Raw genomic sequence first — 22,313 nt, forward strand, 5'->3', positions numbered from 1 at the left:
AATAAATGTAATGATGGGGCTTCCCTGGTGGCTCAAAGGTAAAGGGTCTGCCTGCCAATGCAGGACACACGGGTTCCATCCCCGGATGGGAAAGATCCCCTGGAGGAGAAAATGGCAGCCCACTCAGTGTTCTTGCTGGGAAATCCATAGACAGAGGAGCTCGGTGGGCCACAGTCTATGGGGTTGCAAAAGAGTCAGACGTGACTTCATGACTAAACAACAACAAATGTAATGATGGCCTTCTTACTCTAGAAAGAAAATGGTTATGGATTTTACTTTTTTAGAAGTAACAAAATGCTTATGGATGCTAATGTTAAAATAGCTACTTATCGAATAGTTTGATTTCAAATCTCTGAATAAGTTTGTCAAAGGAGTTCTATGCTTTTAACTGTCTTCTCTCCCCAACCCCCACTATTTTGCCTGCTGCTGCTACTGCTAAGGCACTTCAGTCGTGTCCGACTCTGTGCGACCCCATAGACGGCAGCGCACCAGGCTCCCCTGTCCCTGGGATTCTCCAGGCAAGAACACTGGAGTGGGTTGCCATTTCCTTCTCCAATGCATGAAAGTGAAAAGTGAAAGGGAAGTCGCTCAGTCGTGTCCGACTCTTCGCGACCCCATGGACCACAGCCTACCAGGCTCCTCCGTCCATGGGATTTTCCAGGCAAGAGTACTGGAGTGGGGTGCCATTGCCTTCTCCAACTATTTTGCCTAAGCACGCGCTTAGCCTGAGAATTGAATAATCCAGTGTTGACTGTGGAATTTAACTCCCAGTTCAGTCTCAACCAGACCAGAAAGTTTTCTTTCATATACTGAACAAATTATTTATTACGTGCCTGTTAACAAAGCATTTGAATAATGTTCCCGGTACTGGGAAGCAGAGGTTAGGTAAGAGTCACAAACCTTGCTCTCAGTGAAGCCTATTCTCTGTTGGGAAAGATAAACAATAAGCAGGTAGTTACGACAGGTGTGAGGAGGGTTATACTGGATGATGTGGGGACAGATTGCAGGGGTGGATGGTTTAGTTTAAGGGTCACAGGAAACTTCCCCCAAGAATGAATCAAAGTATAAAACAAGTTCCCTAAGCAGAGAGCAGGTTACATCCCGTTTTATTCAGAGATTACATCACTGGCAAGCAAGTGGCCTGTGAGAGGAAGAGAAGAGGTTCCTTAGCGCCCATGGACCTGCCTCTGGGAAAACATCGGGCAGAGCACTTGGCACATTCCTGTCATAAAACTGAATCAGTGAATGGTGGAATTTCAGCCAGTCTTGATGATGACAAGAAAAGTTTTCTTCACATCCAAGGAGGGAGTAATGACCTAACATATCACCTTCTTGCAGACAAGATTAATCCTCTTTAAGATAGCTTAGAAACAGTTAAGCTGGTCAGAGGTTCCGGAATCTAAGGGAGGGAAAAAAAAGCACTGTCGAAGAGATGGTAATGAAGCAGCTATAGGATTGTGAAATCAGAGTGTCAGAAGCAGTAGGCTCTCTAGAAGCAGTCATGGCCGCATCTTCCATTTTAAAGGTAGAAAATAAAGTCCTTAAATATGTATGCACATGTATGTATGTGTGTCGGGGGGGTGGTATGGGCATGTAAGGAATGTATAGGCTTTAGAGTGCAGAGCTCTGAAAATGTCTTCTACTCAACAAGGGGAGCTTTAACAACTTAGAAATAAAATGAAAAATGATAAATTCAAATTTTGGCCAGAGAGAAGGATATTTGAAGATGAATTGGGTGATGACTCTGAATTAAACACGAGGATGAATAAAGGACATAGATTCCTTCCTCTCTTGTAAGGCACCTAAGGCATTGAAACACTGGAGTAAACCATCTCAAAACAATATAGAAGAAGTTGAGATTTCATCTACTCATTTTTAAAGTCATTAGTTGATTCATTCCTTCAGTGGTATTTCTTTGAGCAGATGATAGCAAGGAAGTACTGTGGTTATTTGTTATTGGATAAGACAGGATTTGTATCCTCATGGAATGTTCAATCTAGTGGGAGATGATAGGAGATTGAACTCAAGTGTTAAATTCTAGGATGGAGGGCTCTGTGACAAAGGTACTTAAGGACAATATGGTGATGTGTGTATAGGGATTTCCAATGAGGGCTTCCTGGAGGAGGTCACCTATAATTGCATGTCTGAAAGATGAATCAGGCATAATCAGGTGAAAACAGGCAGAGAATAATGAGAGCTCAATGTCTAAGGAATAGCTTATACAAAAGCACCGAAGTCAGAGCATAATAAGTCAGGGGCAAGCAGAACATGCAGACAGTTAGTTGGCTCTAGGTACAGTGCTGGGTTTAGGTTCTTAAGACAGATGAGATATGATTCTTGTTTGTTTGTAACAGGCCATCTTCTCCACCCCATCCTTCCACCAGGATTTTTTATAGAGACTTGTATATAAAAGGCTTCCCTGGTGGCTCAGTGGCAAAGAAACCGCCTGCCAATACAGGAGATGCAGGTTCGATTCCTTGGCTGGGAAGATCCCCTGGAGAACGAAATGGCAACCTACTCCAGTAGTGTTGCCTGGGAAATCCCGTGGACAGAAGAGCCTGGCAGGCTACAGTCCACGGGGTTGCAAAGAGTTGGATTCAACTTAGCCACTAAACCACCACCACTATAGCCAATTAACCATGTTGTGATGAGGGACTCAGCCATACATACACATGTATCCATTCTCTCCCTAACTTCCCTCCCATCCAGGCTGCCACATAACACAGAACAGAGCTCTATGTGCTATACAGTAGGTCCTCATTGGTTATCCATTTTAAATATAGCAGCGTGTGCATGTCCCTAACTAGCTTTTCCCCCTGTCTACCTTCCCCCTAGCAGCCATAAGCTCATTCTCTAAGTCTGTGAGTCTCTTTCTGTTTTGTAAGTTCATTTGTATCATATTTTTCTTAAGATTCCACATATAAGGAATGTCATACAGTAGTTCCCCTCTGTCTGACTTATTTCACTCACTTTGGCAATCTCTAGCATTCTCTAAGCCAAGAAATTTTGCAACACAGAGCACAAAGTACAAGTTTCAGAGTCCCCGAATTTCCCAGGTGGCTCAGTGGTAAAGAATCTGCCTGCCAATGCTGGAGACGGAGGTTCAATCCCTGGGAAGATCCCCTGAAGGAGGAAATGACAACCCACTCCAGTATTCTCGCCTGGGAAATCCCATGGACAGAGGAGCCTGGTGGGCTACAGCCCATGGGGTCACAAACAGTCAGACAAGACTCAGCAACTAAATAACAACAGCAGCTATGGATGGCATGTTTGTATCCCTGCTTAATGCATATGTTGAAACCTTATCCATAGTATGATGATTTTTGGAGATGGAGGTAGGGCCCTCATGAGTAGGGATAGTGCCTTTATTAGAGGAAACCCAGAGAGATCTCTCATCCCTTCTGCCATGTGAGGTTGTGGTAAGAAGGCTCCCACCAGATCTGCTGGCCACTTGATCTTGGACTTCCCAACCTCTGGAACTGTGACAAATTTCTGTTGTTTCTAACCCACCCAGTCTGTGGAATTCTGTTATAGCAGTCTGAATGGACTAAAATAACTGTCTTGGTGGATTTTCTGTAAAAGTCAAATCAGGGCTCAAACAAACAAACCAAAAAAGATAAACATGCAACAGAAACACCTAGGGACCAGCCAAGCCAGGCTGGTAGCAGGAGCAGACTGTTGTTTGCTGGAAATCCTGTCTGGTGAGAGACAAGTGGAGCATCAGGCTTCTGTATGAGCTTCACATTCAGGCCTTAAGCATCTTAGTGGTCTCTCTTAGTGTCTAGAGAGGAAGCAGGGGGCAGCACGCCCACACGACACCACTGTGCTCGCTTCTAAAGAACAGAAAACTCTTAAAGCCGGGGTGTGTGGCTGGATGTGCTCCCAGTGATTTTTTTTTTTTTCAATAACTTTTTAAATTATTCTTGGTTGTGTTGGGTCTTTGTTGCTGCCTGCAGGCCTTCTCTAGTTGCGGCGAGTAGGGGCTAGAATCTAATTGTGGTGCGTGGCCTTCTCATTGCAGTGGATTCTCTCGTTGCGGACCACAGGCTCTAGGGGCGCAGGCTTCAGTTGTAGTGACATGTGGACTCAGCAGTCGCAGCGCGCGGGCTCTAGAACTCGGGCTCAGTGGTTGTGGCGTGTGGGCTTAGTTGCTCTAAGGCATCTGGAATCTTCCCGGCCCAGGGATCGAACCCATGTCTCCTGCTTTGGCAGGAGTATCCTTATCCACTGTACCATGAGGGAAGTCCTTCCAGTGGTTCTATAACAAGAAGAGAAACCTGATGGAGCCTGAGTTTTAACTTAGTACATGGCTGCTCCAGTTAGAGGGTCTGTTTTTGGTTATTTGAGTGTGGTGCAGAGTGTACATTTAGAACTTGTCCCAGTTTTCTTGAAACTTGCTCTTCTTCACCTCATTACCAACTGGTAGCCATGCATCCAAATGCTAAGTTTTCTTAATTAAATATATGACAGTTTATAAAGATGACTTCTCTTTCCATTGTAATTAGATGTAAGTGATTCTGCTGTCTATACTAATTACTGTGTATCTGCCTCCTGAAGACTATATACGTATATGCATATATATAAAACTATATATGTATTTATATGCACATAAGCATATATGTGTGAACATATGTATGTGAATACATGTATGTGTATATATATATATATATACATACATACACACACATATAGAATTGACATTTTAATAACCTGCCTCTTGGGAGAATGCATCATTATAAAAATATCCCTGCCTTGGGTTGGTGGTTTTCTGATATTTCAATTTCAGTAGCTTCTTCCATATTAGGCTGCTTTCACCTCAGAGGAAATAATTATATCCAGGTTTGACTCTGTTCAATGGGGCGTGACTACAGCAGAATGGGTCTCTTCCTGAACAGAAGAAGAAAATTGAAAAGAAAAAAAAATAATAATAGAAATCTGACACACCAAACTCCAAATTATCTAAATCCATTTTCAATGAAAAGCTTGGTGGCTTGGTAAAGATGATGACTTTTGAAGGAAAAAAGATCCATTGAAAAATTCCATTTCCCATGCTGTAAGGTTAGGAGAATAAATTGCACCCGGGGAAGAGGGGAGATGCTCCTTTTGACATGTAATAAAGCAGGTGGCCTCATTTGAATTTTCCCATTAGGTCTCCTGGAGTGATCTCAGAAATATGTTGGCATTGCAAACTGTAACTCAGCCTTGGCTCTCTGACTCCAGGACTCAAACAGGTTTTCAAACAGAAGAATTAGAGTCTGGATTACTTGAAATGTCCAGCAGAAAGTTGTTTGTTATTGTGCTGGGTTTCCTATTTGCCATAGAATATTAAACAGGTTTCTTCTTTTCCACAGAATATTAATAACTGGATTGCAAAGTGGACAAGTGTCTTCCCTCCCAACCAGCCTTTTCCTTCTGTCCTCTCATCCTGTTTTCCCACCACAAGGATAGGTGGGGATGGTTCCACCCCATGTCAGGGAGGGGCTTTCTAGATGGAGCGTCTGATACTGACAGGTTTGTGTCTACAGCCAGAGACTATCAATCCCAATGGAGGCTTGCCCATGAAAGGTGTGATAAATAAGTCCATGGAGTGTCCACTTCATCCCTTTGTTCATTCGGCAGATGGAATTTTTTTTTTTTTTGGCTGTGCTGAGTCTTTTTTTTACTGTTTGGGCTTTTCTCTAGCTGTGGCTGGTGAGGGCTACTCTTTAGTTGCGGTGCGCGTACTTCTCACTGAGATGACTTCTCTTGTGCAGAGCGTGGGGTCTAGGGCACGCAGGTTCAGTAGTCATGGAACACGGTTTCAGTAGTTGCCGCACGTGGGCTCTAGAGCACAGGGTCGATAGTTGTGGCACACGAGCTTAGTTGCTCCACAGCATGTGGGGTCTTTCTGGACCAGGGGTCGCACCCATATCTCCTGCATTGAGCAGGTGGATTCTTTACCACTGAGTCATCAGGAAAACCCCTTAGCAGATGAATGTTGAAGGAAGCTAAACAATACAACCAACACGTTCCCTGTCCTCATGTGGTACACAATCAGGAGAGAGACAATAAAGAAAAGAGTTAGCAAAACATTAACTAATTGAAATTTTGAAAAGTTCTATGAAAAAGAAGTATAAGATAAGCAATGAGAAAATGTATCAGAGGGACTCAAAAGTATAGTTGCCCCACACAAGCTAATAATTTGGTATGCTTACAAATGTATTTATTGGAGGTAGGAAGAAACTGACTTAGAAAAAAGTCATTCCATTTTAGTAGTTCAATTCAGTTCGGTTGCTCAGTCATGTCCCACTCTTTGCAACCCCATGAACTGCAGCACTGCAGGCCTCCCTGTGCATCACCAACTCCTGGAGCTTGCTCAAACTCACATCCATCGCGTCAGAGATGCCATCCAACCACTTCATCCTCTGTCGTCCCCTTCTCCTCCTGCCTTCAATCTTTCCAAGCATCAGGGTCTTTTCTAGTGAATCAGCTCCTCGTATCAGGTGGTCAAAGTATTACAGCTTCAGCTTCATCATCAGTCCTTCCAATGAATATTCAGGATTGATTTCCTTTAGGATTGACTGGTTGGATCTCCATGCAATCCAAGGGACTTTCAAGAGTCTTGTCCAACAGTTCAAAACCATCAATTCTTTGGCGCTCAGCTTTCTTTATGGTCCAACTCTCACATCCATACAAGACTACTGGAAAAATCATAGCTTGACTAGGGGGACTTTTGCTGGTAAAGTAATGTCTCTGCTTTTTAACTTGCTCTCTAGGTTGGTCATAACTTTTCTTCCAAGGAGCAAGCATCTTTTAATTTAATGGCTGCAGTTAACATCTGCAGTGATTTTGGAGCCCAAGAAAATAAAGTCTGCCACTGTTTCCATTGTTTCCCCATCTATTTGCCATGAAGTGATGGGACCAGATGCCATGATCTGAGTTTTTCTGAATGTTATGTTTTTAGCCAGCTTTTTAACTCTCCTCTTTCACTTTCATCAAGAGGCTCTTTAGTTCCTCTTCACTTTCTGCCATAAGGATGGTGTCATCTTCATATCTGAGGTTATTGATATTTCTCCCAGCAATCTTGATTCCAGCTTGTGCTTCATCCAGCCCAGCGTTTTACATGATGTATTCTGCATTGAAGTAAATAAGCAGGGTGACAATATACAGCCTTGACATACTCCTTTCCCAATTTGGAACCAGTCCATTGTTCCATGTCCATTTTACTAAAGATCTTTTCAGGATATGTATGTGAGTGAGAGTACGTATTAATGTGGTAGACAGGCATGGATTTATCAATGTGCTTTGTGAGATGATCTCAGATCTGTCGCTAGCAGCTTTTGCAGAGTGACAGATCCGCCAGGTCGGAGGAGTACAAGTCTGTCTTCCATCTTTGTTTAGGCTGGTGACCCAGTCCTAACATCTGCATTCTGGGTGCACCATTTCTTCTTCTACCATAGCTGGGAAGGTTACAGAATGCTTCCAAGCATCTCACACAACCTAATGGCTTTCTCCTTTTAGTTCTTGCTACATCTATGGGGCCCCCATATGACACTGCTAGGGACTCTCAGCAATTATCTTGCTATAACTGAGTGAGATATTTGGTGGTGGGAGGTGGGTGGTTGGAAATCACGCTAATTATTAAGGGAGGTAGAAAAGAGGCAAGAATTAAAGGAAAGCATTCTGTTCCTGGCAGTGCCACCCCATCTATAACCCATGGGCCAGTGAAGAGTTATACCTCAATTAACCAACTGATCTAATGGGCATTTGTGGGAGAGTCTGGGGGAACCTGACCTCATGCAAAATCTAAACACATTTGTCTTTTGCTCTGGTCACCCGTGTTCTCCAACAGTACCCTTACTCTTAGCCCTTGATGTCTTCCAGCGCCCCAGTATTGGCTTCCCCCATTGCTCAGTGGTAAAGAATCTGCCTGCCAAGAAGGCGATGCAGGTTTGAGTTTGGTCCCTGGGTGCGGAAGATCCCCTGGAGAAGAAAATAGCAACCCACTCCAGTATTTTGCCTGGGAAGTCCCATGGACAGAGGAGCCTGGCGGGACTACAGTCCACAGGATAGCAAAAGAATCAGACACGGCTTAGTGACTCAACAGTAACAACAACAACAATGCGCCTATGTAACCTCTGCCTGTGTCCAGACAGCCCAAGGCTCCGGCTGCAAGCTGACTACAAGGATGCACACGGTTCAGCACTACACGACGTAGGTGGTCCTCGTATGTGGCTGCATTCTTCAGTGCTGTGCGTCATTTTGATTCCTTTGAATTGCATTCCATGTGTGAGTGTTACCTGCCTACTTACCTGATCAGGGAGATCCTGATCGGTAGACTCAGTGTTTAATTCACCTGTGTCCCCTGACCCATAGTAAGTATCCCAGTAATGGCTGAAGCATGAAGAAAACTTCCTCTGTCTGCCTCTTGCTAGACTCCAGCAGACACTGGAAGCTGGTGGGAGGTCTGTGTATCCAAAAATAAAACTGATAGCAGCAGAGCCTGTAATTTGGCTTGCCTGAGAGAGGTGGGTGGAACAAACAGAGGGCACAGCCATGGAACCTGTGGCTTGCCTGTAGCCAGACTTCCGAGAAACTTATGCTAGATTAATGAAAATTGTATACCAAAATAGTTCCATCCATTAATTCACTTCCACTGACAAGCAGAATTGATAGTCTTGCATACTTTAAGCAAAATGTTTTCTACATTTCCATAGTTCTTATTCTCGCTTAAGTTTTCTTTTGCAATTTCCCGAGACAGCATCTTGTGAAACATGTTAAATGATCCAATATGTGTATATGAAAATAATTTGCTCCCATTTCACTCCATGAATTAGGAGTCCAGATCTCAGCTGACTGCTGATAATATGCATCTTTTTTTTGCCATGTATTTATTTATTGGGCAGCACCCTGTCTTAGCTGGGTCTTGTATGATCTTTGTTGTGACATTTCAACTCTTAGTTGTGGCATGTGGGGTTCAATTCCCTGACCAGGGTCTAAATCCAGGTCTCCTGTATTGAGAGCAAGGGGTCTTAGCCACTACACTACTCAGAAGGTCCCCCCCTTTCTAAAAAATTGATTAATTTATTTGGCTGTGCCCTGTCTTAGCTTGCATCTCTTAAAAAATATGCATCACAGGTGGGCTCAGCCCAGCAAGAAATATTTGCTTCAGTTTATACTCAACATATGATTAACATTTCTGAAATTAAGATTGGTTTGTGTGTTTTGTTAGTTTACTGTGTAAACCTGAGTTAATTGCTTCCAAAGTTCTATATTTCAGTGATGTCCTAGAGGAAAGGTCAGCAAACTATGGCCCACAGGTCAAATCCAGCCTGCCACCTGTTTTGGTGAAAAAGGTTGTTTTGGAACCCACAGCTACACCTGTTCGTTTATGTATTATCTGTACTGGCTTTCACACTACAGCAGCAGGATTGAGTAGATGCACCGGAAACTATACGACCCATAGAGCTGAAAATATTTACTATCTGGCTCTTCATAGGAAAATGCACTGTTGATGTTTGAACGGCCTATATAAATCAGTGCCCCGTGGCTGCCCAGTCTGATGAACTCACCTAATCTGACATGGCAGAACAAAGAAGCTCAAAAGATAAGTAGTGAAAGTGAAAGTTGCTCAGTTGTATCTAACTCTCTGAGACCCCATACAGTCAATGGAATTCTCCAGGCCAGAATACTGGAGTGGGTTGCTGTTCCCAACCCAAAAGACTAGTAGAGATAAGTCCAGTATTCTTGGGCTTCCCTTGTGGCTCAGCTGGTAAAGAATCACCTGCAATGCAGGAGACCTGGGTTCGATCTCTGGGTTGGGAAGATCCCCTGGAGAAGGGGAATGGCAACCCACTCCAGTGTTCTGACCTGGAGAACTCCATGGACTATATAGGCCATGGGGTTGCAAAGAGTCGAACACGACTGAGTGACTTTCACTCACTCAAATAAATGGCAGGGGGAGCAGCCCTGAGCCTGGAAAGCCATCAGTCAGGGAGGAATCTGTTGTATTTGAGGAATCAAAAGGAGGCTGCCTTGATCAGAGCTGAGAGTCAGAAAGAGTTGTTCACGGTGAGACTGTAAAAGCCCACCAAAGCCATATCACACAAAGCCTTGTAAATCATGAAATTTCCAGATATTTTGACCATTTTAGACTTTGAATGTCCTGAGACTGCATTGAAAGTTAAAACTACAGAGGTGTGGTGTCTTTTGTCACTTTCGTATCTTGTGTCCATGAGCTTGAAGTTGGAGCGCTGTCAGCTTTCCCCTTGCCAAGATGGCCGTTGATGTTTTGGGATTCACCCCAGTCAGCCTGGAACATCTCCTCTTATTCTGGATGTGCAGCTGCCCTCCAGCCCACCATGGGAAAGCGCAGTGGGGGAATCGACCATTCTCTGAGGGCCAGTGAGCACAGATCTGGCCAACACCTTCTGGCTTCACGAGTCTCCATTCCAGAGCTTCCATGAACCTCAGAGACCACGTCAGATTTGACTGGAGTGGGCGTGAGAGGGGAGAAGTCAGACCCACAAAGTCTGGTCTTACCGTGTCAGCTCTCAAGTGCTGATGTTATGGGGTCCACCGAGCACAAAAGCAGCAGGCTGAACTCTCAGAAAACAGAGACAAAAAGAAGTATATGGGAAATTAGTTAGAAGGAGATTTGAGTTTTAACTTTCAGCCTCCCAAGCTGTGTGAGATGTAGGCAACTGGCTGCCTCTCTCTGAGCCTGAGTTTCCCTGTCTATTAAAGGAGGATACCAATATTAAGCTGGTAGAATTATGGTGATTATATGAGATGAGATACTAGTGCAGAGTCTGGCGGCAGAACCACTGATTATTGATCAGGGATGATTTCACTGGCCTTTGGCTAGATTGTTTGCAGATCTCTTTCTCTTCCTCTGAAGGGACACATATTACACAGAATATTTGGCTGGACTGGGCTGGCAGTGGAGCAACGTCACATGCTTGCACTGGGCGGCCCGGGATTACATCAGAGACAGCATCCGCGCCTGTGCTCCCCCAGTGCGTCTCTCCCCGCCTTCAAATGAGGCCTCCTCCGTCTGTCACAAAGTCCAAGAAAAGGTTCCGGTCCCTTGAGGTTGGAGAAGAAAGCAGCTGCAAAGAAACAAGCTATTAATATTAATGTTCCAGGAAAAAGAGAAGAGAGAAAGGACACGAGCGCCCAGAAAGAATGACTCCATCTGGCTTTGATGTGTTCCTTTCCACAGGATGGCAGCAGCCCGGAGAATACTGAATAGTGAGGAGGAGGGAAGAGAGGAGGTGGAGGTGGCCTGGCAGCATCTGAGGGATTATGTGAGCTGTGGGGAGTCGGTTCTGTCTAGACAAAAAGTCAGCCAGCCACACCACCATCTGCAACTATCAGAGAACAAGCCAGCAAGGGAAAGGGGAGTCCCTGGGAGCCCTGTTTGTTCCAATGAGCGGGTGTAGGATATTCTTTGTAAAGGACTATTGTTGTGCTAAACCTGGGGAGAGGGGGCACCTGGTATTACTGAGACTCTTCCCAAAGGTCTGCTTTTTTTGTGGATCTCTTCAGCCAAAGGTATTCTTTCTTTGCCTCTCCATTGAGGTCCTGTGATACCTTTTAATTTCTCACATGGGTATCTTGTGTGATACTTAAGAGGTCAATCTGAAGTTTGACCTAGATTTAGTTCCTACCTGTATGTCTCTCTGGCCTTGCATGGTGGGCAAATCACTCTGAGGGCCTCTGTTTTCTCTTCTGTAAGTAGTGTAAGAAGTAGTGAGGTAGTAGTTTGTGTATAGGCTCTAACAACAGTGGCTGGTCTTACGACTGCTAGAGCCTGTTTTTTCTCTTCCCCAAACCAGAGACAGCAGAGGGCAAGGCAGTGAAGGAGTGACAGCAAATGGAAACATCTTGGGATAATCACTTACTAGCTGCACAGATGTTTCATATTCTGCTGAAGGAAGCAAGTTTCCTTGGAATACTTGAGGTAAGGCCTCTGTATGTTGAGTGAACTTTGACCCTTTTGCACAGTAGAAACTGAGACTCAACCTGCCAACTCCACAGAAGTAATAGAGATCTCAACACATGAAGAAGCATTTCAGACTAGATCAGCTGGGAGGTGTGACATTTAATTTAAAGAATTTAAGAATTGATAATTTGTGACATGTTGGAGGTATTAGCTAATATGATTAGTGTGATAATCACATTGCATAAGTAAATGTTTCAGATCAACATGTTGTGTATCTTAAACTTACACAATGTTGTTTGTCAATTATATCTCAACTTAAAAAATAACAGAAAAGGCAAAAGGAAGAGGAATTAGATGAGAGCTTAGACTATGTCTGGCTAACTATTTTCATTTCCTTTGTGATGAGGAATGATGGTTGGGTAGCAGAAACCCACCAAACAGTATCTGTAGTCTGTTGTACAATATAAAAATTTAGTCCATTGTTCAGTAAACCCTATGTACCATATTATATAGTGGCAATAGTCGTGTTCAGTTATATCTTTTGATCGTCTTTGTAGAAGCTCACATTAAAGAACCCTTTAGGTATGAAATTCATCTGGTTAGGACCATACCTGAATATTGTTGACAACATTTAGTTGCCCAGAGACAGGAAAATCTTATTAGGCAAATCCCCTTAAGAATGCAGCATTAGAGAAAATATGTCCTTAAGCAATCTTGGAATGGAGAGTTTCCTCCCAAACAAGTTGTAAAACCCCCCGGTGGCTGAGAGGTTAAAGTGTCTGCCTGCAGTGCAGGAGACCTAAGTTTGATCCCTGAGTCTAGAAGATCCACTGGAGAAGGAAATGGCAACCCACTCCAGTATTCTTGCCTGGAGAATCCCATGGTGGGATTCTGGGAGCCTGGTGGGCTACAGTCCACAGGGTCGCAAAGAGTCGGACACGACTGAGCGACTTCACTTTCACTTTTCTTTCTAAGAGAAAAGACTGAAAAAATTGGCTACATAAAATTATAACATTTCCGTCCAGGAGAAAAAGTGTAATGAATGACACTTAAAGGACTGTTTTTCTCAACAGATAAAGTGAGAGTGAAAGTTGCTCAATCATGTCCAACTCTTTGAAACCCCATAGACTATACAGTCCATAGAATTTTCTAGGCCAGAATACTGGAGTGGGTAGCTTTTCCCTTCTCCAGGGGATCTTCCCGACCTAAGGATCGAACCCAGGTCTCCTGCATAATGAGCTATTACAAATTAGTAAGAGATCATTTGGTCAAAAGAAACATGAGTAAGCTGATTGATTAAAAAAAAAAATTGGCTTATTAGCATATGGAAAAATGCTCAGCATCGTGTATAATTAAAGAAATGAACATTACACCACCAGTGAGGAGTTTGTCCAGGTTGGATTGGTTTGTCAGTTTGATTATCATCATATTGGTGAGGTGTGAAGAAATAAGAATTTTTATCAAGAACAGATACAGATTTTTGGAGGGCAATTTGACAGTAACTATCAAATTTAATACAAATGCTTGGTCAAGGACTAATATTTTATTTTTATTTTTTGAACTGCAAGAATTCCCTCATCATTTATTCTTCAGAAATCGAGACACAGTGTGGAAGAGAGGATGCATGCCTTTGCTTTCTGGCCTCCCTGGGATCACAAGAGGAAAGAGAACACAGACCGCTATCAGTACAGAAAGTATTTTTATAGAAGGGAGGAGGAGCTTTCCACCCCGTTTGTAAGACCTGGTCTGAAGGAGAGGGGCCAGACCCCAGGGTCCTCTTGAAGGACTAATATTTTAAATAAGGTATTTTACCCACGCATATGCACAGATGAACGTGTACTTGGATTGTTTTGTAGTATGTAAAGTTAACACCAAAGACTAGCGGCAAATTCAATCAGGAAGATACTGTGAAGTAAACTACTGTAAATCTATAAAATGGAATACTACACAGCTCTGACAAAGATGACAAAGAACAGTATGTGTGTGTGTCTGAAATATGTATATTTTGAAATGTGTGTGTGAAATATATATGGTCTTGAGATTCAGTTAAATTAATTATGTCCTTTTATACCCATCTTTAACCTTTCTTTGTTGCAAGTGTGCTACATATGTAAAATTGCACAAAGCAGAATACACAGCTCAATGAATGAGAACAAAATGAATATCATGTAACTGCTAATCTGATGAAGAAAGAGAACTCTGTCTATACCCTTTCTTTTTGTCTACAAGCTCATGGATAATTTCCGTCATTCAAAGCTTCTGTTTCCTTACCTATGATTGGGAACACTGAAAATAGTTAACACCACTGTTCTCTCCTATCTGAAAATGTCTTTGTGAGAATCACATGACTTAGTGTTAATGTTGTTCTTCTAAGTGACAGAGAGCTCTGCAAATGAGGATGAAGATAGCCATTCAGTCTGATAGATGTGTGAAGCCTGCAAGGACATCATGCTTGCAGTTGTCCTTAAGCCTTCCCTTCCTTGGGAAGACAGAATGTAAGGAAAAGAGTGGTATTCTGAACGAGACAATCTGTTGGTCATCATCCTTCCAGTAAATTTGACTTGAAGCCATATAGTCCAACCTGTGAATGAGAATGCACAAACTTCCTCATTGTTCTGAATCTCTGACTTTTGGCAGGACACTTCTGAACTGGAGCCATGCAAGCTTTTGGGAGACTTTCCCAGAGCCGTGACCTTGTAGGAATGGTCTTCAGTGACTAGGGGAGGGGATCCCTTACCAGTAATTGCTAGGGATGTGAAATAATACATGTGCCCTGCCAGGTTCCATTCTAGCTATGTGACCTCTGACGAGTCATTTAACCTCACTGAACCTGAATTACCTACCTTCTTGAGGATATACATAACCCCAACCTACCTAACCCTAACCTCACAAGGTGCTGTGAGTGTCCCCGTGAGATGGTTCATATAAACTTCTCACTGAGGTTCCTCACTTGACCAGTACTCAGAACTGTTTGCTGTGTAAACTGTCTTGGAATATCTAACTGGGTCATCACGGTGAGTGAGACTGCAGCATGTGGGCCTATATGTTTCTTACACATGAACACAGGCAGCCAGGTATGGACGTGGAGAGTGGGGTGATGGTTTTCTGACTCAGAAAACCACGATTTAGCCCTCAGCTCTCCATTGCTCCTAAGTAGGTCTTTCATGTATGAAGTCACAGAGTCTTTGTACATTCAAGATAGTGACACATGGGGCTTGCAGTGCAAAGACCAGGATCTGCCAGGCTTATATAGAAGAAATAAGAGTATGAAGTGAATGCTAAGGCTTCATGTTTGTGTGGGTAGGATGTGGAGAGCAGAGGGGAGAGAGAGAAAGGCACAGAAGTAGAAATGTATAAAGCTTGACTTTTGGCACCAGAAAGATTGGAATGGAATGTTCTTTAAGAGGAACACTAGAGAGCCCAGCAAGATGTATATTTGGGGGACCTCTCTGGAAGTCTTTGATGCCAGTCTAGGCACTTAGCATTGATCTCCTAGATAGTAGAAAAGAGCCACTGAAGGTTCTTAAACAGGGATGTGACAGGTCTCAAGCCCAGGAGGTAAAACTGAATTAGCAAATTAGTTAGGAAACAAGATAGTTATTATCCACAACTAAGGCATTATTATGTTCCGCTCAAGAACAATCCACTGGCACAGAGCCTCATGTTCTCAACAGATGCCTGCTGAATTTTTATTTTGAATATAAAATTGCTGTAGCCCAGATGTCATTTGGCCTCCCCAGCTTTTTCATATAAAGTGATGTGACATTTTAAATCTGAAGCACATGACTTTAAATCTTTCTCTTGCACAGACCCAGTCCAAGGGGTGAGATGAGTTTAGACATGACGGCAGCCCTCCATCCTCCTTACTCCCCCTCAAATGGGCCACGGGGCCTGGGTTAAGCCCCACTTCTTATTCCTCTGGTTCTTTCTCTGATACTGCCTATCACCATGTGCCAACCCCTCCAGGCTTTCCAGACTTCCACAGCGAGTGTGGTGCAAGGCTCTGATGTGAAGTAAATGAAACAAGACTAAAGGCCATGAAGTCAGCAGCATGCAGAGGTGCCGGGGACCAGCCCCGGCTGATCCAGGGTATTCGAAGGAGAGACGGCATAGGCGAGGATCAGGATACAATAGCTTCAATTAGATATTAATTAAAGATATAAAGAGTAATAGAATAAGGATAGCTCAGTAGGAAAATTCAGTGGAGAAAAGAGGCTGAGTAGCTTGGTTTACGCGGGAGACCAATAAAACTTCAAGACAAGAAGTTTGCACCACTTACGTAGGCCGCAGGCGTCCTTCCGTTCTCCCGAAGGAGAGGAGACACTGAGGCCTCCCCGGTCGGATCTTAGAAGCCCAGGCATAATTAGTAAGCATGGTGGGTTCCGCGCTCCAGATGGAGACTCAACCAGAGTGAGAGAGAGAGCGACATGGGGAGACCAGTATTTCGAGAAACTGATCCCAATTCTTTATTTTCCAGAGTCTGTTTTTATACACTGAGATGTTATACAAAAGTCACGTGGGGACAGCAGTCCTGACTTTTATTAAAGTCAGGTGCTTCACACAAATGTATACAGAGGTCTTAGGGGTGTTACATCATCTTCTGGCCAGGGGGGCCTGCTGACAATTTACGACCCTCTCCTTGTGACAGCGGTCAGTCAATCGGACACTTATTTCTCCAGGGCTGATTATTCTCAAAACAGACGCCACCCAAATAAAGTTACATTCCTACAGGGTGAGGGTGTAGTGGGTTTTAGTTAAGGAAAGAATTTACTTAACCTAAGGTCTAACGTGATTAATATCAAAGGTTAATACTTATTTCTTCTATATATTCATTAATGTGTGTAAGGGCAGGGGATGTGGAGACTTAGCAACAAACATTGGCTCAACAAATGAAAAACCCTTCACCAACACAATTTCTAATTAGCCCACTATACTTATAGTTTTCTAACTTCTCTAAAGAACCTGTTTTTAGAGGGTTTAAAGCATCTCGTGCCTCTCATGGTTGGGAGGCTGTGAGCAATCACATGTGGCCCGACGAGCCTGTCAGGCAGGCTAGAGAACCTTCAGAGGAGTTTGTAGGTTAAAACACTCTTGTCACACCCAAGAGTTTTTATTGACTGGAGCTCTAGGTTAACTCCTTCTCCAAAAGAGGTGGTGGGGGACAGCCCCCCGTAAAGTCAGAAGTGTAGGTGAGCACAAAGTAGTAAAGTAGGCAGGCTCTGGTTATGGGGGTAGATGCTCGAGGAGTTCCAGGGGGACTCCTGAGGCTCGATCCCGCCTTTGCGTATGTCGAGCCTCCTTCCTCATGACCTTTGTCACGGGCGGAGTACCTCACTCTGGCCCCCAACACAGAGGCACCACTTTAAGCGGGTGTCTGCCTTTGAAAATATCCACGAGGTTTCCTCTGCCATGGGCACAGCCCTGTCATAGGAACTGATGTACAAGAGAGCAGAATGCATAAAATACACCCCAGTCTATCCATCTCAAGCCATTGACATTTGCCTCATGGTGTCCTAATTAACTCTGGATGCTTTTTATGTCCTTTATGCGTTTTTATATCATAGAAAGTGAACTGTGTTGGTTGCCCCACGTCATTTGTGAGAGAATTGTGGAAGCTAATTAAAAACAAAACCAAAAGCCACAGATGTAATTATTACATAATGAGGTAAGGATAACATTATCAGATGCTATTACATATACCAAGAGCGAATTTTAATTAGAACCCCAGGTAGTTACTGAGAAATCAGGTATAAAGAAATTCTACCAGGACCATCTATTTGCAAAATAATCATGCATCACAATTATTGCTTGGGTATAAATCAAATTCCATGGATGTACTTCTTAAAAGGAAGACAGTTCTCTGGTCTTGGCCTGTGCAAAACAAATAAAACACATGCATTATCAAGACCAGTTTCCTCAATCTGATACTGCAGGCACAAAAGATTTAGGACCTTCTGAAACATGTAATCCTCTAGTATCAAAGATTAGATTCATTCTTTCTAGTTTCTATAAAGTATAAATATGAGCTGCGTCTGTAATGGCAATGAAATAAATATTTTAAGGCATATACTCCTGTTCTTACACATAATTTATAATCCTATTTTATGACTCTGTGTGTATATGTGTATAAAATACACAATTCATCCCAGCACAATATGTCACAATGACAGTAATATACTTGTACATATTGTGAAATAGTGCCAAGCAACTGGTAAACTTTTCAGTAAGTCATCCCTAAAGACCCTTTCTAGAACTTAAGCCATGTGTCGTCTCCATCTTGTGGCCAGGTGGCCAGGAGAAAACAAAAGAGGCAGTATGATAGAAGGCGGGGAGGCAGGTTAATCTCTCTGAACATCTATTGCCTGACGGAGGCTGACTGGAAGGCCCGCCCTGGTCCAGCGGAAGGAGAACCACTGGTGGATGATCACTGTCTTCTGTGATCACGAGGGTGTTGTGGCAGGTGGTGGTGATGTGCAGGGAATCAGTTTCCTATTTTGCGCCTAATGAAAACATTTGCTAGATTCAAATCCAGATTTTTGTGTTCTAACCTCAGCCACCTGTCTCCCCAACAACTAAATGGCTGCATGACCTTGGGCAAGCCCTTTAACTTCTCTGAACCAGAGCTTCTCTATCTTTTGAATGGGAACCGTGGTGCTCACTCAGTCCTAGTGTAGCATGAGGTCACCATAGGATGAGCAGTTTAAAATTAGTGGATTCAACTTCGATGGGTTCCCAGGTGGTGCTAGTGGTGAAGAACCCGCCTGCCAGTGCAGGAGATGTAAGACACACAGGTTCCGTCCCTGGGTTGGGAAGATCCCCTGGAGGAGGGGAGCCCAGTGGGCTACAGTCTGTAGGGTCAGAAGAGTTGATTATGACAGTGACTTAACAGCAACAGTAAAGGAATTCAGTGACATTTGAAGTGTCATGTAGTGCTAAATGCCACAAAGGACAGATGCAGCAGGACTGGGGAGAGAGCTTGCCGGTCGGGAGGACGTTGTTTTGGATAAGGTGCTGGAAGGGTCTCAGGATGCACATTTGATGACAGAAATGGATGTAGTCAGGGAGTGGGTCACATGGCTCCCTGGGGGAAAGCTGTTCCAGGTGGAGGGACAGCAAATGCCAGAACTGTGTTGCATGGGTTCAAGGGCCAGGAACAAAGCCAGTATGGCTTTTCCATTTCTGCATGCTTGTCCATTGGAGTTCATTTTGAGGTGTAGCCCTCACAAATAACCATGGATTTCAGGGGCCAGGAAAAGTCAGATGGTGGTGCTCACTCACTCACACAGCACAGTGCACAGGGTCTGTCACCTCTGTTACCCTGCTCATTGATTTTCTGCCTTTACTTATAAATGTATATTTAGACCATGATGAAGTTACTCTTGGGGCTTCTCAGGTATCTTAGTTCAGTTCAGTTGCTCAGTCGTGTCCAACTCTTTGCAACCCCATGGACTGCAGCACGCCAGGCTTCCCTGTCTATCACCAACTCCTGGAGCCTGCCCAAACTCATGTCCATTGAGTTGGTGATACCATCCAACCATCTCATCCTTTGTCTTCCCTTTCTTCTCCTGCCTTCAATCTTTTCCAGCATCAGGGTCTTTTCCACTGAGTCAGTTCTTTGCATCAGGTGGCCAAAGTATTGGAGCTTCAGCTTCAGCATCAGTCCTTCCAATGAATATTCAGGACTGCTTTCCTTTAGAATTGACAGGTTTGATCTCCTTGCAGTCCAAGGGACTCCCAAGAGTCTTCAACACAACAGTTCAAAAGCATCAATTCCAGGTGCCTCAGTAAAGAATCCACTTACTGATGCAGAAGACACAAGAGACACAGTTTCGATCCCTGAGTCAGGAAGATCCCCTGGAGTAGGGAATGGCAACCCACTGCAGTTTGCCTGAAAAATTCCATGGACAGAGGAGCCTGGTGAGCTACAGTCCTTGGGGTTGTGAAGAGTTGGACATGACTGAACACACACGCACATTACTCTTGCCCTGTAAGTAAATAGCTAAATCAAATCTTTTTCTTTTAGGAAATAAATATTGTACTGTTAGACAGCCTGATTTACGGGAGTAGTAAAGGTGTTTACTTTTAAAGGTGTTTAAAAGGTGCAGTCTGTCAAGCAGTTGATTCTGCAGGGCAGCTTCTTCTGCAGGGGTGTGGAAAGAGGAGTGTCACATTCACCCCACCCCCAACCTCTTTGTCTTCCTCCTCCTGGGCAGTGCTTCTTCCTCAGCCTCTGGATTTATAAGACCATTGTGCTAACAGTGTTGTATGCAGTTTACAAGCCTTTGCTCAATTCTCGTGGTCCTTATGGAAGTGTAATATTAAACTAGTCACATAAGACTGAGACAATGAAATGCAGTAACATACATTAAGTGTTTAGCACAATGCCAGGTATAGGGTAGATTCCCCCAAATGGTAGCTGTTATTATCACAACATTACTTTATTTAGTCCTCCTACATACCCAAGGAAAGGGGCATTATAATCCTCAAATTATAGGCACAGACAGGTTAAATAACTTCTCCAGGGTCACTCTGCTAGTTTCAGTCCAAGATAGGGTTTAAATCTCAATCTGTCTAGTGCTAAAGACTGTGTTCTTTTTCTTCACATACTACCTCACTACTCTTTAATTTCCTTATATGTATAAAATGGATATAATATATATATGTGCATGTATATGTATATTATGTATGCATATGTGTACCCATATGTTATAAAGGTATTTCAATACTAAGTTATGTGAGTATATATATATATTTATAAACTATATCAATATAAAATGGATACTTAACATGTGTTTATTTTATAAAGGTATATGTGTGCCTGTACATCTGTGTTCTTGAGATGGCATTGAGTAAAATTAAAACATTATTATTTGTTGAAATAATTGTTCATTTGAATCTGTCCTTAGGCTATTGGAGCCCTGACCAGGAAATGATATCTGGTAATGGAGGGTCTGGGCTTCCCTGGTGTCTCAGATGGTAAAAAATCTGCCTGAAATGCAGGAGACCTGGGTTTGATTCCTGACTCAGGAAGATCCCCTGGAGAAGGAAATGGCAACCCACCCCAGTATTCTGAGGGCCTGGCAGGCTACAGTCCATGGGGTCACAAAGAGTCAGGCATGACTAAGCAACTGACGATGGAGGGCCTAACCAATAGCTGCTGGGTGTTGGGTAAGTAGCCCAGCCTCCTCAGGCCTTGGCTGGAATATTCCTGGGGCAGGCATTGTTCACAACTTCCCATGTATTTCTGGAGGAATGATACTCTGGTTGTTCTCTGTGGTTACTGAGTATGTACCAAACCCCTCTTTGCCTTCCTCCTCCCGTGTCACCGTGCCGTTGCCCTGCCAGCATCTCTGACCCCTCTAAAATAAACCACATGCTGTTGCTTCTCTGCTCGGGGCCTGCTTCTGTAGTTGTTCAGTCACTCAGTCATGTAACTATTTGGGCCCCTATGGACTGCAGCGTGCCAGGCTTCACAGTCCTTCCCCATTTCCCAGAGCTTGCTCCAACTCATGTCCATTGAATCAGAAATTCTCTCCAACCATCTCGTCCTCTGTCATCCCCTTCTCCTGCCTTGAATCTTGCCCAGCATCAGGGTCTTTTCCAGTGAGTTGGCTCTTCATATCAGTGGTTAAATATTGGAGCTTCAGTTTCACATCAGTCTTTCTAATGAATATGCAGGATTGATTTCCTTTAGGATTGACTGGTTTGACCACCTTGCAGTCCAAGGGACTCGAGAGTCTTCTCCAACACACCACAGTTCAAAAGTATCAATTTTTCAGTGGTTCAGCCTTCTTTATGGTCCAACTCTCGCATCCATACATGACTACTGGAAAAACCATAGTTTTGACTAGACAGAGCTTTGTTAGCAAAGTAATGTCTCTGCTTTTGAATATGCTGTCCAAGTTTGTCATAGCTTTTTTCCATGGAGCAAATGTCTTTTAAGTTTGTGGCTGCAGTCACCATGTGAGGTGATTTTGGAGCCCAAGAAAATAGAATCTATCACTGTTTCCATTGTTTCACCATCTATTTGCCATGAAGTGATGGAACCAGATATTATGATCTTAGTTTTTTGAATTTTGAGTTTTAAGACAGCATTTTCATTTTCATCCTCCTCATTCACCTTCATCAAGAGGATCCTCTTCACTTTCTGCCATAAGGGTTGTATCATCTGCATATCTGAGGTTATTGATATTTCTCCCAGAAATCTTGACTCTAGCTGTGCTTCATCCAGCCCAGCATTTCACGTGATGTACTCTGCATATAAGGTAAATAAGGAGGGTGAAATCATGCAGCCTTGACATACTCCTTTCCCAATTTGGAACCAGTCTGTTGTTCCATGTCCAGTTCTAATTGTTGCTTCTTGACCTGCATACAGATTTCTCAGGAG

General features: G+C 43.5%; 2 protein-coding genes across 37 annotated transcripts in view; one reads left to right on the forward strand and one right to left on the reverse strand.

Annotated features, from left to right (window-relative positions):
- The window catches only part of LOC147359626 (uncharacterized), a 243,029-nt gene that overhangs the window by 99,979 nt on the left and 120,737 nt on the right, over window positions 1-22,313 (forward strand). For 4 of the 35 annotated variants that reach the window (XR_015141029.1, XR_015141027.1, XR_015141016.1 and 1 more), the window contains 2 exons: window positions 11,820-11,944; window positions 13,495-13,977. The exons of 18 other annotated variants lie outside the window; for them this stretch is intronic. The gene's annotated coding sequence lies outside the window, so the exon portion shown is untranslated. Of the gene's footprint in view, window positions 1-7,863; window positions 8,269-10,649; window positions 11,233-11,819; window positions 11,945-13,494; window positions 20,809-22,313 lie in introns of those variants that run through there. 13 more of the 35 variants (XR_015141034.1, XR_015141021.1, XR_015141019.1 and 10 more) reach the window with 10 other exon arrangements.
- The window catches only part of LOC147359629 (uncharacterized), a 675,420-nt gene that overhangs the window by 38,727 nt on the left and 614,380 nt on the right, over window positions 1-22,313 (reverse strand). The window lies entirely within an intron of this gene.

Source organism: Bos grunniens, chromosome 14, assembly GCF_055505025.1.
Source record: "Bos grunniens cultivar Pamir isolate PY7600 chromosome 14, Bosgru_T2T1.0, whole genome shotgun sequence".
Lineage (NCBI taxonomy): Eukaryota > Metazoa > Chordata > Mammalia > Artiodactyla > Bovidae > Bos > Bos grunniens.